Source organism: Triturus cristatus, chromosome 6 (assembly GCF_964204655.1).
Source record: "Triturus cristatus chromosome 6, aTriCri1.1, whole genome shotgun sequence".
In the NCBI taxonomy this organism is placed as follows: domain Eukaryota; kingdom Metazoa; phylum Chordata; class Amphibia; order Caudata; family Salamandridae; genus Triturus; species Triturus cristatus.
Window position 1 is genome coordinate 498,531,302 of NC_140589.1, and position 16,923 is coordinate 498,548,224.

The 16,923-nt window shown below is 44.2% G+C and overlaps 1 protein-coding gene across 1 annotated transcript in view; it reads right to left on the reverse strand.

Moving 5' to 3' along the window:
- Positions 1-16,923, reverse strand: part of LMBRD1 (LMBR1 domain containing 1) — a 701,604-nt gene that overhangs the window by 362,923 nt on the left and 321,758 nt on the right. The gene's annotated exons all lie outside the window — the stretch shown is intronic.

A 16,923-nucleotide genomic window follows, 5' to 3' on the forward strand; every position in this document is an offset into this window, starting at 1 on the left:
TTTTAGGGGCCTATCGGTGCAGGGGTTCACCCTTATCTGTCCACGGGTACTTAGACCAACGAAATAGAGATTGGCACCGAAGCTGGAATATCAAATAACAAGTTTATTCACTCATGAGTGAGACCACGTCCATACAACACCCTCAAGTGTTCTAGGAGGTAGTGGCTTGAATACACAGACCATGGGCCTTTTATACTGAGTTTTCTGCACTGGTAAGAATGTAGTTACAAATAGAAGGTACAGGCCTACACAGGAATAACTACCGACAAACATGGGAAATGGAAAATTACTTAGTCAGCAAAAACTCTTTAGCATGCATATTGCTTTTAGCTGAGTCAGGAAGTTAACTAAAATAGACAGCACAGGCAAGGAAAAAGACAAGCAGCAGAGGATGGAAGAATTACATAGCTGACAAAATGGATGCCACAAACAAGATGGTTTCAGTTTATGCTAACATAGATTATTTGCGATTTCCACAAAGTGTTTCAACAAAGTTGGTGCAGGTTAGTGCTGTGAATCTCTAGACACGTGTTTCTGGATATTATCCTTCATCAGTAGAGATAAAAAATGTAATTCTGGGGTTGCTGAGAAAGCTGCCACAATCCTATCAGGTATCAGTACCTCTCCCTGGTGCACAGGTGCATCTTCAAGAGCTCATCATCTCGGTGGCTCAAGGGAGCCTTTTTAAACACATGGGGGAGAGAGTCACAGCACTAACCTGCAGCCACTTTTTTGAAACACTTGAACAAAGATTCAAGTAAGCAAACTGAACTGCATCTACCAGGATGCTAAGGGGCGAACTGTGCTGGGAGGTGAAGCAGTGTGCTCCCATCTCCCTCAGCCTTTCCATATCTTATCTTGCCTGTACAGTTTAAATATTTATGCTTGTTTTTACTGCCCACCTTTCTCACTTTGTGGAGGTTATGTCTCAACATAAACCTACCACAGAGGGTACTGAGTGCTTCCTGGATTGTGAGTTCACATGAAGAAGGAGTTTGAGGCTTTTCTCATGGATAATGTGGTCCAGTTCACTGCCTAGGTGCTGAACATATTTTTGGATGGTTGCAGTGTGAAATATTTGAAGACCCCATTGGAAAAGACCCGAAGTAACAGCATGGTTGAAAAGATTAATAAAGTAATTGTGGAGTGTATACAAAGTGTCCATCTTTGTAAGCTGGATCTGGGTTAATCTATTCAATGCATGTGGTGCACTTATTGGATTTACGTTCCCACTGGAAAATACCCTTTTGAAATAGAGTGGTGAAGGAAGGCGGGTGCTGAGATTCGTCCCAATTGAATTATTGCTATTTGCTGCAAAGTTAGTTTACCACTGTCTGAGATTTGGTTACAGCTAATCATAACTCTGACCAGAGATAGGAAATGTCTGAAAACTGTATTTACCTGTATGTTCCAGAAATGTGCAACTGGTGACTGCGTTACAGTCAAAGAGCCCCTTTTCATAAGGAAGGGATTCTGAAAATTCTAGTGACGGCGTTCACGCAGCGGGGCGGCGAGTCCCAATAAATTCTTTCAAAGGCTGTCAATCAATCCCACAATACAGCATTCCGCGGACCCAAAATTGTTGCAAAAGAAATTCATTTACTTCCAACGGTGGCACAACACAACACGTTTCTGAGTCCACGCTCCTTCCTCACGAGTTCTTTTGCAAATATTTTGGGTCCGCAACATGCTGTATTATGGGATTGATTAACAGCATTTGAAAGAATGTGTACGTGTACACACACACACACCCACCCACACACGCACAAGCACACGCACACACACACACACACACACATATGGGGGGGATTCCGACAGACGATAACAAGGGAAACTTAAATAATAGATTTTCCCTCGGCATTGTCCCTATAAATGCCCTCCCCCACCCTTACCTGCATGGACTGCGGCTGATATCAATATATATAAATATATATATATATATATATATATATATATATACACACACACACAAATATATACATATATACAAACATATATATATTATTCACTAAAAAAAAAAAGGTTTCAGTGGCGTTATAGTTAGCTGGACTTTTCACTCGTACAAAACCATTGAAATTCCCCCGTTATAGTTAGTTCAGCTAACTATTACTCGCGCGCCCGCAATGCACTGCTGATAACGTCACATATTACATCACTCATGACATGGTCAGTGACATCACTGTTGTTTTACTTAGAATGTGAGAAACATATTAAACTAGTAGTGTTTTCTCACAATTCTATTTTAACACACCACTCTATTTTCTTTTGTTAGCACTGCACTCCTTTCGATTGCTCCATCATCTGACTATGGTTGGTCTTCTCGCTCCAATGCGTTGACAATCTTGGACCACCCTTGAGTGAAATCACTCCCAGTTAGATGCTCTCTATGATCAAGAGAAGCATCTTATTTTGGATTGGATGACCAGATGATAAGATTGATCACACAGACAATTGATGGGTATCCAAAATTTCGCTCTGAGGTCCTCATAGATTGCATTTGGTTGTCTCTTTCCTTTTCTTTTACTCCCTCCTCTGCTATGTGGGACTAATTAGCCCTCTATTTCATATTTCTGCTCAATTTGCAGGATTTTGCTAGACCCCCAGTTCCTTTATTTGTTTTTCAATTATAGGATTAGGGGATTAGAACTGAGGCAGGTCATTAAACTTTCCCTTAGACCCTATCATACTTCCTTTGTGCTTAGTTCTGTGTATAAGCAGAATCCCTGCAACATGGCGCACCTAACGTTTGGTCTATTGATTTGAAACGCCTTAGTAGTGCTTATATTAGTCCACAACACCCTCACTCTAGTTTCCGGTTGACGGGAGTGACGGTTTAACCTACCTGTGTTTCGACTAATAGGTTCCTTCAAGCTTGATCATTAAAAAGGTTATTTTTACTGAACCCCAGTGATACTGTTGATATCGTTGATACTCTTTAGTGTGTCCTAATGGCGGTTGAGATAGCCGCGCATAGTCGTGCAGCTCCACGCCGTCATTTGACGACGTATGGGGTGCCGGATGATGGGATGGCTATTATTTTTGTGGTGAGCGCGGATGCGTCTTACCCATATGAGTTGTTTTACTCTCGGGTGACTTTTCCGGCAGTGGATGACGATGATACGTTTCATTCCTTTACTCCCACACAGCTACCTGCGGTCTATACCCCGTATAGGACACAAGAAATTCCAATCTCTGCCTGGCAGCATACCATTTGGTTTAATGGCGCCCTTCCCCATTCGGTTGCACCGGCAAGAATGGGCCCGTTGTCTATTGCAGGGGCCACATGGCCGGTGCTGGCCGGTTTTACGCCTCATCCCCGTTATCTCACGGTGGCGGTGGCTGAGTTGCTGGTGTTGCACACAGCCCTGATTACAGTTCATAGGGCTTTGGTGCAGTACGTGTCACGCAACGTGCAGGTGGGGGTACCTGCTGTTGCGGGACAACCAACGGACCACCACGCGGTGGTTATTAGTCCTGTTATGGTTAATTCGGTGGTCGGCAAGCGCCCCCAGAGTAAGGATGAATTTCCTTACTGGCTTGCTGAGAAATTTGACCAACTGGAGGCGGTTTTTCCGCATACCACTCCTGTGGAGAAACACAGGATTCTCACCATTAGTTTGCCGAAAGACCTGGTCCCGGATATGGCCGATTGCACTAACTGGGGCAAGGTCTTTGCCGCGACCTATTCGAAGTGCTATGGCACTCCGTCTATGTCTGTACTACCGTCCGTCATCAAAAAGGTTCAAGAGAATCACGGTGCGGAGGCTGCTATTGAATTGGGAATGAGGCTTGTCGACAGCTTTGATGTGGTATGTTCCATGGTAATGGGCAACCTCAAAGGAGATGCCATGCAGTTCCAAGTTGCTAATATGACCGCGTGGATGAACTCGACAAGCCCAAGGAGTTAGCTAAAATAATTGCGAAAGCACACAGGACCGTGGGCCGTAGTGCTTTGGGTGTAAAACCAACTGTAATCATTCCTGATATAGTACAACAAACTAAGGTGAGCTCGTCCACTAAAGACGAACGCCCCAATTTTCCTAAACAAAGTTGGAGAGCAAAAAAACAGGGGAAGCAGCAACAGAAACAGGGGTCTCGTCCTGCCTCACCCGTCCAGTCGTCCAGTGAACGCACATATGATCTGCGCGATCGATCTCGTATTAAGTCACCTGATAGATTTCAGGTTTCTGAACCACGCTCTCCTCGATCTTAACAGGAAACATCCGCTTCACAATCCGGTGGCGGAGACCCTGGGAAAGGAAGGGGTGCCCAAGGTCGTGAGCAACCCCGCTAGACTGACGGCAAAGGCAAGCAAGACGAGTCTGCACGTCAAAGACTCCCGTTTCAGAAAAAGAAAGTTGCTGCACTAACAGCGAGGTATGCCACAGATAGTACGGACGCAGCTTCAGAACCTGACATGGGCACTAACGCTGCTCGACAGCGCGGCGGAAGTTACAGTAGTGCGACGAGCGCTGCGTCCATATCTGGTGGCGACAGCAACTGATACATTCGTGAATATTGAAACTGCTGACACTCGAGTGGCTCCCCCTGATAGACTGTATAATATAGTCCTTTTAATTGAGGGTGACATACAACGTACAATTCAAGGTTTTTTTGGGGATAATCTGACCTCTTCCTATGATATTCTATTGGCGGAGGCAGATTGGCCCCCGGCTTTCGTTTTAGATGCTCCTAGAGGGGAGGAGATGATCCTCCCGTCCTTTGCGCACACAGTGCCGAAGGACCAAGCTAAAAAGTACGCCGAGGAGTGGGCTCAGGTGCTCGCACCTGCGTTATATCGTAATCAGGTTGGCTGGGATAAATTGTCTCCCAGCCATGAGATTCCGTTGCGAACCATGCCCCAGCCACAACCCCAATACCTCATGCGTCGCGAAGCAAGACCTCACGTCGCGTCTATCCTTGAACAATTGGAATATCAAGGAGTAATTGAAACATGTGTGTCACCAATGAATAATCCTTTATTCACTGTGAAGAAGCCTGACGGGTCATACCGCCTAGTTTTGGATTACCGGCATTTAAACTCTCATTGACGGACATGCGCAGTACAAAATACTCACAGTTCGGCTCTCGTCAATAGTCTCGTGAGAAAACGATTTAAAACCACACTTGACATTCCCAATGACTTTTACAGCCATAACCTGTCCTCTCTTAGCAGTGAGTGGACGGCATTTACTTCGGGTGGCAAACACAAACATTTCAAAAGATTACAGATGGGCTATAAAACAGCCCTGGTGTCTTCGCCGCTCGCGTGGTGTCTCTGTTAGAGAGCACAGACCCTGATGCGTACTCGTATGTGGATGATATTTATCTCACAGATGACGAGTTGGGACCGCATCTCCGTCGCGTTGATCGCATTATTGTTTTGTTTGCAGACTTCGGGTACAAATTCAACTTTGCGAAGTCTCACATTGCGGAATATACAGTGTTGTTCTTGGGATACAAACTCAACAATGAAGGTCGAGGATTGGCTCCGCACTTCCTAGAGAAATGCGCATGCCTAGGTGCTCCCACGACACTACAGAAATTACAATCTCTGCTGGGTTTTCTGAATTTCGGTCGAACTTGCATTCCAGATTATGCCCAGCGTATCAAGCCACTTTATGCCTTGATACAACCTACTTTTTCCAAGTCATGTTGGCTGCCGGAGCATTCAGTTATAGTGCAATCATTGCAAGCTGATCTTCTTGCTTCAAAATACTTACTGACGCGTGATAACCACACTAACCTGGTCATAAGAATTGTGCCAGGAACAGTGGGTTTCACATACTTGACGTTCAATGAGGGCGACACCGTCCCCATTGCCTACAAATCTCACTTGTACACTTCGGCTGAACTGCGATTTTCCGCTGTCGAGAAAGTTCTGACGGCAGTACAGATGGCGATTCGCCAGGTAAACGCATGTTGGTGGTGACACCATATCCTGCCCTTGAGGCGGTGACAAAAGCAAGTGTACCAAATTCTAAGGCTTTGCATCCAAGGTGAATACAATGGGCCACTTCCTTGACATCGCCGGACGTCACATATATCTTTGACGCAGCACTTCAGACTCAGGAGTTTTTGCAGTATGAATTCGTTCATCCAGCTCCTCTGTCTTTGCGCCCGCTCGAGGATTACCATTGTGTCATTTACACTGACTGTTCTGCGCAACCGGCAACTGGATCAAAGCACGCCTATTCAGCGGCCTGCGCAATTGTGGTCGGTACTTTCGTGAATGGTGATTTCCAATCCGATGTCGTGCATGCGCAGTCATTGGGTGATTGTACCGCACAGTTGGCGGAGCTTCGTGCTCTAGTGCTAGCGCTCGAGTTTGCTGATCCCCGAGTCACTACCCTTATAGTGAGTGACTCCTTTTATTGTGTCCAATCATACAACGACAATCTACATTTTTGGTCTCAGAATGATTACCATGATTCCAAAGGTAGCACGATTAAGCATAAAACGCTTTGGGTTCGAGTGGCAGAACTTAAAGAACATCTGCCTCTCGTGAATGTTATTTACACTCTTGGTCACCAACGAGTTGGTGTCCATGCTGTCGGCAACAGCCTGGCTGACGAGGCAGCAAAAACAGCAGTGGCAACATACTTAGTAGCAGCAGTTACAAGATCCAAAAGTAAGATCGATGACGACATCTTGGCAGCTATTGCTGCTACAGAGAAGGGAACTAAATTTCCGAGAGGTTTCCCTTCTCGTTACCATTATCACTTAAGTCCTGATAACGTCCCATTAGTGAGGATTAATGACGTTGGTGACGGATTGATTCCCAACGCGGACTGCAGACCATCTTTGATATTAGCAGCTCACGAGGGCATGGCGTTGCAGCTACTGTATCTCTGTTGCAACAACGTTACTGGTGGTGCGGTTTATATAAACAAGCCCGAGCTTATGTTCTTAATTGTGACATTTGCCAGCAGATAAAACCTTCAACTGCGGCGCGCCCACCACAGACTCAGTTGTACATATCTAATAAACCGCTGGGTTGTGTTTATTTTGATCATTGCGGTCCATTTACCTCTGATACTGCGTACAAATACATCTTGGTTGCAGTGGATTCGTGCACACGTTTTCTGTGGGTGTGGCCACAAAGGAGTGCTGATGGCCGTACTGTCAAAGGATTTGCGTGTCTTTGATGGAAGTTTTGCATGTGGTACCTTTCATTCTGATCAGGACCCTGCGTTCGCCTCTAAGGCGTACAAAGATGCCATGAGAAATTTGGGGGTCCAAGTCAAATTTGTCTCCATACCGACCTGAGGGTAATAGTGTAGTGGAGCGAATGAACCGTGACTTAAAGCAATGTTTGACAGCCAGGGTTTTAGGTACTGGCCGGAACTGGCTAGCCCACTTATATGACGTACAACGTGCACTTAATAATCTCCCTAGAAGGTCTCTGGGTGGGTGGACCCCATACATGATGCTCTTTGGCATGCGAATGTTTGTCCCGGACCTTAATGGTCTACACATGGCGGCGACGGCCACACCCTTTGACGTAGATGATCACTGTGCTGTATTGCAGAATCTTCAAGAAGCCAGAGACAGTCTAGCGAAGGAACACGTACCCTCCACATCTGATGCTGCGCTTCAGATTCCGGTAGTCGGCTGGCTACCTCGAGTTGGTGATCTGGTCCGTGAGAAGATGGAGAACAAGAAGGAGTTCGGCCCCTCTTATCGTGCACCAGTTCCAGTGCTTGGAGTACAGGGTACGCTAACAGTCATTTTACCTCCACTTCCTGGTCGCAAGGATAACAGGTACATCTCTATTGACAATGTCAAGCTACAGCGAGTGGCCGATTCTTCTTAGTATGACACCAGCAGTTTCTTGCCCTTCGATGCTGAGAAATTCTGTTGTGGCCCCAGCTTCTAACACCTTGCCTGATGTTGCCGTCGAGATGCATACAGTTACTGGTCCTTTATTGCCACCGACGCCTGGTGGTCTACCTGAAGATATTGAGTATGCTTATCCTGCGGATGTTCCATTGCCTGTTTTACAATCCACCACAGTTACCCAGTCACGATACTCCTTTGACAATGATTCAATGACTTCCATTGCCCCGTCCAAAGTTTCGATTTTTGTGGCCTGGTTCAAAAGACATTTTTTAATTCCCCCTTGGACTTACATTTGGCTGGTGCTCATATGTATTTTTTTGTTTATGTCCATTGGCTTTGTGGTAGTGTTTTTTTAGAGTTATCAATGGACACTGCCTGAAAGAAAGATCTACAATTCGACTAATTGATGGAACTTTGGCCCCCCACTCCTCATCACACATCATGAAGAGGGACCAGACTTTTGTGAACATCACTGCCTGGCCTGTACGTGATGGGATCGCTTGGGATGCTGTCAAATTTCAAATTCATGGGCCCACTGAAGTAATTAATGTGCCAAATGTATTTCGTGTTTCTATGGGTGATGTGGTTAAGCAGAACATCCACTCGGATGACTGGGATGTTCAAGCCATAGAAGCACTGTTTTCTGATTTGAAATATTATGCTGCATTTGATGCTGAGGATTTGTATTTAGATACTGCTAATTATGATGAGCAATTCTGCTATCAACATTATGGCACGCATTTCCTACACAAAGCAAATATGTTTAGAAATTTTGTAAATTTTACACAATGGGAACACTGTCTCACCCCCAGGCTGGGCAGCGCCACCACGTTAGTGGACAAATTCACATATTTTTCTGATTTCAGTGTGTCAAATCCGGCCTCCTTTTATTTTAAGGTTGCGCCTGAGTCTGCTTCTAAAGTTAGACTGACACACCAAATTGTTGTATTCCAAGTCCTTTATGGACGAGTTGGCAATTGGAGGATATGATCTGTGGAAAGCTACTATCGATCTTAAATCTGTTTGGGGTTCTAAACCGTGGCAGGTACAGGGAACAGAAGCTTTGCATCGTGCCTGTCTTATCCCGAATCACATGTTATTTTTAAATTCGTCAATTTTCCAGACCACCTGTTTTGGATTGGCTACTTCGAAAAAATGTAATTCTCCCTCCATTCCGGGTCTGGGTGCTTATCCAAATTGGGGTAATCATACGGATCTGTCCCTTGCTACGTTGCAGACATACGTTTCCAACACATCCTTCAATATTTCTGAATTGAATCCAGAAGGGTGGTTGGTGTGGCAGACGAGTTCAGATTCCTGTCAACATCGGTTTCTGGATTTAGCGCCGGGGTATACACAAGTTCGTGTAGACCCCCGTTTTGAATCTTCTCACACTGTAACTACCTACTCAGTAGGGAAGTTATGCCAATCTTTTTTTTTTTTTTTGAAGACCATTATTGCAGAATTCCACATTACACAGCTTTCAGCCTACAACCCCTCGGGCCGGCCGCGGAGGATGTACACAAGCATTTCGTCGTGAAGCACACAGCCCTATGCCGTCAACCCGGGGGTACGGCGGCGTTATAAGGTGCGAGTATCTCACAGTTTAGAGGAGGATAGTGCAGGACTCATTTTTCTCTTTATTACAGCCATATAACATAGGCATATTGCCAAAATGGCGTAAAGGCGCCTAACAGTCGAACTGCCCCCCCCCCAACTAACTAAACAAGGTCATCACGTTAAGCACCGTAAATCACCTACGTACCGGTGATGCGACCTCCGCATCCCACTCTATAGCACTCGGAACAACAAGAGCGTTGGGATTTTACATATCTCCTGAGCCTTCCTGCGAGACTGAAGGAGGCTCGCAGATGCCTCCCCTGAAGTCATTCCAGTTGGACCACACTTCCGCCCACTTCCGGGGGCACCCTCTCGCTACATACACAGTCTTTTCCTGCAAGTTATGCCAATCTTGGCTGCAACATTCCACTTTAGCATCTATTAAACTTCATTTATCATGATTAAACGACAAAATAGATTTGAATGATTTTGTTAAGGGTCCTGCGGTTGGCAGGTCCAAGACATGGGTGTATGCTATTTACAACAAAGTTTGGAAGCTTTCACAGATTGAGGCTGCATCCAGATTACGAGCTATTGACCAAGCCAATATGGAGAAAGTATTGGCTGTAATAGATAATAGCATTAACACCCTGTCTTCCAGAATTTAATACCTTAGATAATATTGTTTCATCTGTGGTGGACATTGTGCAGGATGATTTGTCTGTATTGTATCATGGTCAAAATCAATTGCGTTCTATTATGCAGTTTGCATGGACGTTGCAAACGTTAAAGGCAGGGAAAGTCCTGTGGGATTACATGAATACTTCATCTTTGTTCCTTCCTTTTAATTTAACTGCTAAACAACAGTTCATGTCCATGAAAGATGCTACATACTCATTACTGCACATTGAAAAGTTAGAACCTTTACCTTTCTCTGTTGCTGAATTAAACTCCACTGTGTGGCTTATTCACGGGTTGATAACATTACCGTTCCCCCTGTTTAAGTTCAGTTCGTGCATGAAACATTATGCCCTTGGCAGATATGAACAACTTGGTACTGCCTTCCTGCACGAAGTTTGGTCACTTCCATTCACGTATAGATGTGTGAGAGACGGAAAAGAGGTATACTTGAAAGGTGAAGAGTGCACTTCCACTCCGGATCACTCTGTTGTGTGTAGGCACATTCAATTGCATGGTGCATGTAATGTGCACGCTCCTAATTTAGCTTGCGTCCTGAAAGGGATCCCTGTGCCAGTTATAACACCGTCTTTTACGCTGCTTGCTAACGGTAGCTATTTGTTATTAAATAATGAAGCTTGCTGTGGGATGTTAGTGGGAATTCCCTACATAGTGACTGTATCACAGAGAGTGGTTTGCTGTAATAACTTCCTTTTCCCACCCCCGCATGGACGGCTCGATGTATCCATCTGGCCTTCCATTCCAACCTTGAAAGCAGAGTTCAATAAGATGAGCAGAATAAAGGCTCTATTGTCTCAAAAAGAAGTCGCGTTGTCTTCATCCCGGGAAACATTTGTCCTTCACGTAGCGAACACGCGCACTGAGGTGCAAGCGCTTTTGAATATTGATCTTCCACTTCATTTTGGGAACCTGATTCAGACTAACTTTAATGCCTCGTCAACAAGTGGCCTGGCTCATTTTTTTAAAAATTTTGGGCTCCGGCCTCGTGACCTCCTTTCAAACTACTTTTGGTGTGATCCCGGCATTTTTCCATTCTATTTTTTCCAGCGTCTTCGGAGGTCTCCCTTTGCTTCTCGCCCTCGTAGCTGGGGTACTTTTGTTGATCTGCGCACTACGCTATGGATGCACAACTTGCGTCTCACGACAGCAGGTCCCGGCTGTTACATCTTCGTTACCGGATGCTTGAATACTATGGCACTTTACCACTCGCGACCTTAAGCATAGCCTATGGATTGTCCTTCCGGTTTCCCTACTTTACTTGTGTACAGCCCGTCTTTCATTGCCTAGATTGTCCATTCCAATGGGCTCTGGATTTGTGTCTGTCGAACTCGGTGTCTCCTGCCCCGGATTATGATCGGCTGATGAGCCCCATAGTGGCTCATGAGTTGGACTGTTCTGGCGTTGGGATTATGGCCTGTGGAGCAGCACATGGAGTCCTTGGGAATTGGGACATCGGAACGGCTGCAACTGAATTCTTAGCGAGAAGTTATCTTGAAGAGCACGCCAGTTGTCCTCGAATGGTGCTGGAGGCTCCGGTGGTCGAGGAGCATGAATGTTCCTTTCCCGTGCTAAACTGGATGGCAGATAATTTTGCAGAACATTCCAATGATTTCCTCTTGGAAGCTGTTGCAACTTATTGTGCTTATACATTGATGGATTGACTTTTGTGCACTTTCATTTCGTCATACGTCCTTCAATGATGTTTTTTTTATCCTTTAAATGGTTTTTTTCAATTCTTTTTATTTTTTCTTTGTTGTTTCTCTTCAAACTTTTTCACTTACCTTATATGGACTTACAGTTCATGCCCTTGGTTCCGTTCTATCAAACTTGAACTCTGCGTTCTTGCAAGTGCGCTCCTACTGGTTAGTGGTCCGATCAAGGGGGGGTGTAGTGAAGATTGCTATCTATATACGTACAATGCTAAGTTAGCACAACCGCGTTAGATGTTAGAAAGCCATCTTGCCGCTTTTGCTGCTTTTGCACACGACACTGTAGTCACATGTTATTAACTTGAGAAATGCTTGCTCGACTTTGCTTCACATGAGAACTGTCTGTTGTTCACATCCCAAACAGTGAGCAGCGACCTTGGTCTGTACATCGTGTAAAGAAACAGTCTGGGTCGCTAGACGTTGCATGTTGTTGGGTTCAGGTTGATCGGCCCACTATTTAGCCACAACACGCACGCAGCTGCAAATACCTGAAAGTCGGGTGCTTTTAATATTGGAGTGTTACATGTTTTTCATTACATTCAGAAGAAGAGCTTTCCCAGGAGCCTAGCTGATCCTGTGAAGTGATCTCACTGAGCTGATCTTTACGGTATGGGGTTCCCCATTCAAGCCTAGAGACCTTTTATTAGTCTAATAATAATATTAGTTTACTAGCGAAAGGAAGGTGGCTGTCATCCACTGTCATTTTTATTATGATTACTCCTTTCATTTTCTATGGTATTGTAACTATGCTGATGGATTTGATTTTAATCATTTGCCTGCTTATGTTAGCCAAAGTACTGCATCTTAGGACACGAGGTTTATAAAATAAACTCTTTAAACTTTACCGTGTCTCTGTTTACTCTTGTTGTGGACTGATATGAGAATAATTACAAACAGGTATTTCTGATACCCACCATTCCTGAGAATACACTAAGTCGCTTGTTCTGGGTTGTCTATACATTGGGACCGCCGAGATAAACCTCGGATAACGAATGGGACACTGATGCTGGTCGGATAAGGGGTTCTGGGTTCTGAGGTGAGTTTTTGGTACACCACAATTCACTGAGGTCCTGGTTTCCTGTGCATAAGCAGAATCCCTGCAACAGCCCCTTCCCCTGAACTCTCTTGTCTGTGCCCAGGTTCTGACCCTCCCTTCTATCCTCCATGGTCCTTTGTGCATGCCCCTGCACCCTCCTTCTTGCCCATCATAGCCATTGTGCTGCCACTAACCCTCCCGCTTGCCATGCATGGTCTTCTGTGCTGCCATTGCCCCTCCCACCTTCCCTGTGTGGTCAGCTAGCTGCCCCTGACCCCCTCCCACCTTCCCTCCATGGTCTGTGTGTATGCCATCATAGTCTCACTGTTGCTCTCCATGGTGTGTCTTGTTTCTAGTGCCCATCCTGCCTGACCTCCATGGTCATCTTGCTGCTCCTGCCCTGCCCCCTTGCCCCCAGCCCTCTGTTTCCATGTGGAGACCCCTATTCCCTCCCTCCTGGCTTGTCTGTTCCATTGTAATGCCCCTGATCCGTCCCTCCTGCCCTTTATGGTCTGTTATGCTGCAGCTTTCTCTCCTTTCTGTCCATTATGGTCAGCTAGCTACCATTGCCTCTTTCCCCTCTGTTCTCTGTTGTCCATGTGCATGGTCCTGTCCCCTCCCTCTTGCTTTCTATGGATTGTTGTGCTGCACTCCCATCCCGCATGCCCTGTGTGGTGTATTGTGCTGCTGCAAATCCTGATGTCTGCCCTGTAGGGTCAGTTTGGTGCACCTCTCCATGTCCCTCCCGTCCTCTGTTATCAGAGTCCATGTCCCTACCCCAATTCCCCCTGCCTACCATGATCCAATGTACCATACTTGCGAACATTTTAAACTTGGTAATAGGGAGATTTTGAAAGAAAACTGGGGTATTGATTTTCCCCTTTGAGCTACATTGAAAAAGAGGAGATTGTAGACAGATCAAATAAAGCCCATTTGATCTTAAAAACATTGGACGTTTCCTGGCTGAAACGGGTCTGTTGGCATGTATGGTTGTACTACCACTGCCTCTTCCTTCTGCCCACAATGGTCTATTATATTGCCACATCCTCTCTTGCCAGTCCTGTATTGTTGGTGTGTTGCCCCTACCCCCCTTTCCACTGCCCTCCATAGTCTGTTGTGCTGCCACTGCCCTTCCTGCCTCCCTAGTGTGGTCAAATTATTGCCTCTGCACTCACCTACCTGCCTTCAATTTTCAGAGTCCGTGCCCCTGGCCTCTGCCTCTCAACAGTATCCAAATGAATTGCTAACATTCTATATTTATTACAAAAGTGTGGAACGCCTGACGTCATCTTGATGTAATCAAAACTGTAATACCTAGAGCTTTTCCTTTAGAAATTACATATATGAGAGGGTCTTATTTGCATCAAAATTATGGTTAGTGCTCTAAAAAACTAAAATGAGGACATATTTTCTGAGTTTTCAAATAGCGACAAAGCACTTTTAAATTATTTGTTATCTTTATGTTTTTTTATCCAGTTGTCCACTTGATTAAATGTTGCACTTAGGGGAGAGGATGTGGTGTTACTTCCAGAGCTGCAGACTTTGCAACTGGGGAACCAGGTTGGAGTTTCTGCTTCAGCTCAACATTCTGTGATTCTGGTCAAATCACTTAATCTCCCCATGTCTACAACCAAAATGAATTTGATCTTGTGATGTAACCAATGCTCATGTAAAGCACTCCAATACCTGACAAGTCTGCACTATATAAGACTGCAAATACACAAAAAATAAGTGTTTTGCACACTTCTGTCATTGGGTTACATGTGGGCTACATCTGGCTGATATTTGTGCTGCATGTGGGCTCTTTTGTCTCTGGTGGCCATCTTGGGAGATTATGAAGTTTACTAATTTCCTCATTTACTGCAGTCTCCTCAGTAGGAAATACTTTCAGTTCCATCAAGAAGACATTCAGATGTGTCACACATTTGCCATAAATTCTGAATGTTAGCACTCTAGTTGCTCATTAGATCACTGTAGTAAAGCTACTGCTCACCAGGGAAGTCTGCTGCTGGAATTCAAAGTGCATGTTTCAGTCTGCATGTCAGAATTTTTTATGATAGAAGAGGATTTGAGAAGTCACTCAAAATGTGCCCTAATTTGTCTTTCTGCAGCACTAATCATACTTTCTATGGCAAAATGAACCCCCTCATTTTGTTCCTTTTTAAATTAAATGTTTTAAGAGTTACCACTTTATTCCAATCAAGATGGCTTCAGGTGTGCAATACGTTTGTCATAAGTAGGACTGTTAGCGCACTAGTTGTTCTTTAGAACACTCTGGGAAGCTGCAGTAGAACACAAAGGAATCAACCGACAGTCTCTGCCCTTGTTGGATGTACATGTTTTACTGAGAATGTCAGACTTCATTCTTGCATGACTGAGAATGATAATGTGAATTTACAGAAAATATGCTCTCAGTTTAGCTTATAGATCACCTTCCAAACCTCTGTGGGAAAAGCATGAGAAAATAGTTTTCTCTCAAACATGATTCATGATATCACAGCAGAAAGCTTTTTCACATGGTAAAATGAGTATGGTACCATCAACAAATGATTTATAATGTAACTAAAGTCTTAAAACCTTCTATTAACTGCAATGCTTTTTAATGAGGTGCTATCATGTATATTGGTCCCAAGATGGCTGCCAACACTTCTTGGATGAAGTAGTGACAGCCAATCAGATCTCACGATGAGATGTGTGGTTAGGCTCCGCCCAGATATATCTATCTTTTTAACTCTAATTTTCTCAGGAACTACTGAACGGATTTACACCATTTAAACAAAAGGCACGAGTCTGAACTGAGGACTACCTTTTTGCCAAATTTGGTGTAATTCCGTTCAGCTGTTCGGGCTCTAGCTGCGTCAACAGGTCCTATGGGAAAATGCATGGGGAAAACGCGTTTCGGGACCCCCTTTTTTCTCGGTCCCCGCTTGACGAATCACCGTGAAATTTTCAGAATAGGAGCGGACCGGAGCTGGCCAAAAGTTTGGAAAATTTCGTAAAGATTCGTCAATCGGTGCCAACGTTATTCCAAATAGAATGTTGCGGATTTCCTATGGAAAATAGGTCCTAACTATAATTACCTACTGGCGACTGCCAGTAGGTAATATATACATACATACACACATATATATATATATATATATATATATATATATATATATATTCACTCAAGGAACTCTCATTACTCCAGGATCGAGCAAATAATTTAGTTCGCTACACTAAACATGCAGATCTGGCACTGTTTTAAAGATTTTCTAAGAGTTGATATGCTATTGTGTAGGTAACCAACACTAAATACTCCTTAGGTAGCAAACAATATAGTAAAGAATACAAATGTAATAGGAACTGTTGTACATATGGTTACACAGAAAGGGTATCATCAAGTTATAAACTAATTTCAAAGATGAAAAGGATTCTAGCCAGCAATGGACCGATAAAACAGATAAGTGGCAATGGAAATAACTGTGGCTGAATGGGCAGGTTTTGTTGAAGGCAAATGTTACCTATTATTGATAAGGTAAGACATAAAATATATTTATATACATTTCACATGTAGGCCAAAGCAGTGCTGTAAATAGAGAAAATGGAAGAGAAGTGGGAGGTGATATTTTATCCACAGTACGTCACATATAAAACTGCTTTAATGTTACTATGGCAACACTGAACGCAGTCTACTTTCTGCTGCCTTATGTTTCAATACTGACAATATTTCAAAATTCAAGCCCTTACTTACTGGAATTGCTAACTATAATAGCTTTTGATCAAATTTAAGACAGACCTATTGTATATTTTTGGCACTTAGCTCTCTAAAGAATTTTTTGCCCAAGGGTCTAACAGGCGCGGACGCATAAAACTTAGATGAACAATTAAGATGCCACTTTAGTATTGTGGAAAATGTAAACACTATTAGAACAAATACACTGCAAGCAATATGTAAAATCAGAGGTTAGAGTTTCACACAAATCTCGAGTGGCTCTTAACCAAAAGGAAATTATCTAGGCCTATATTCCTTTATCAACAACAGACTTTTAGGTAGGCCTGGGCTGTAAAATCCGTTCTGCTCGCGGAATTTGGGTA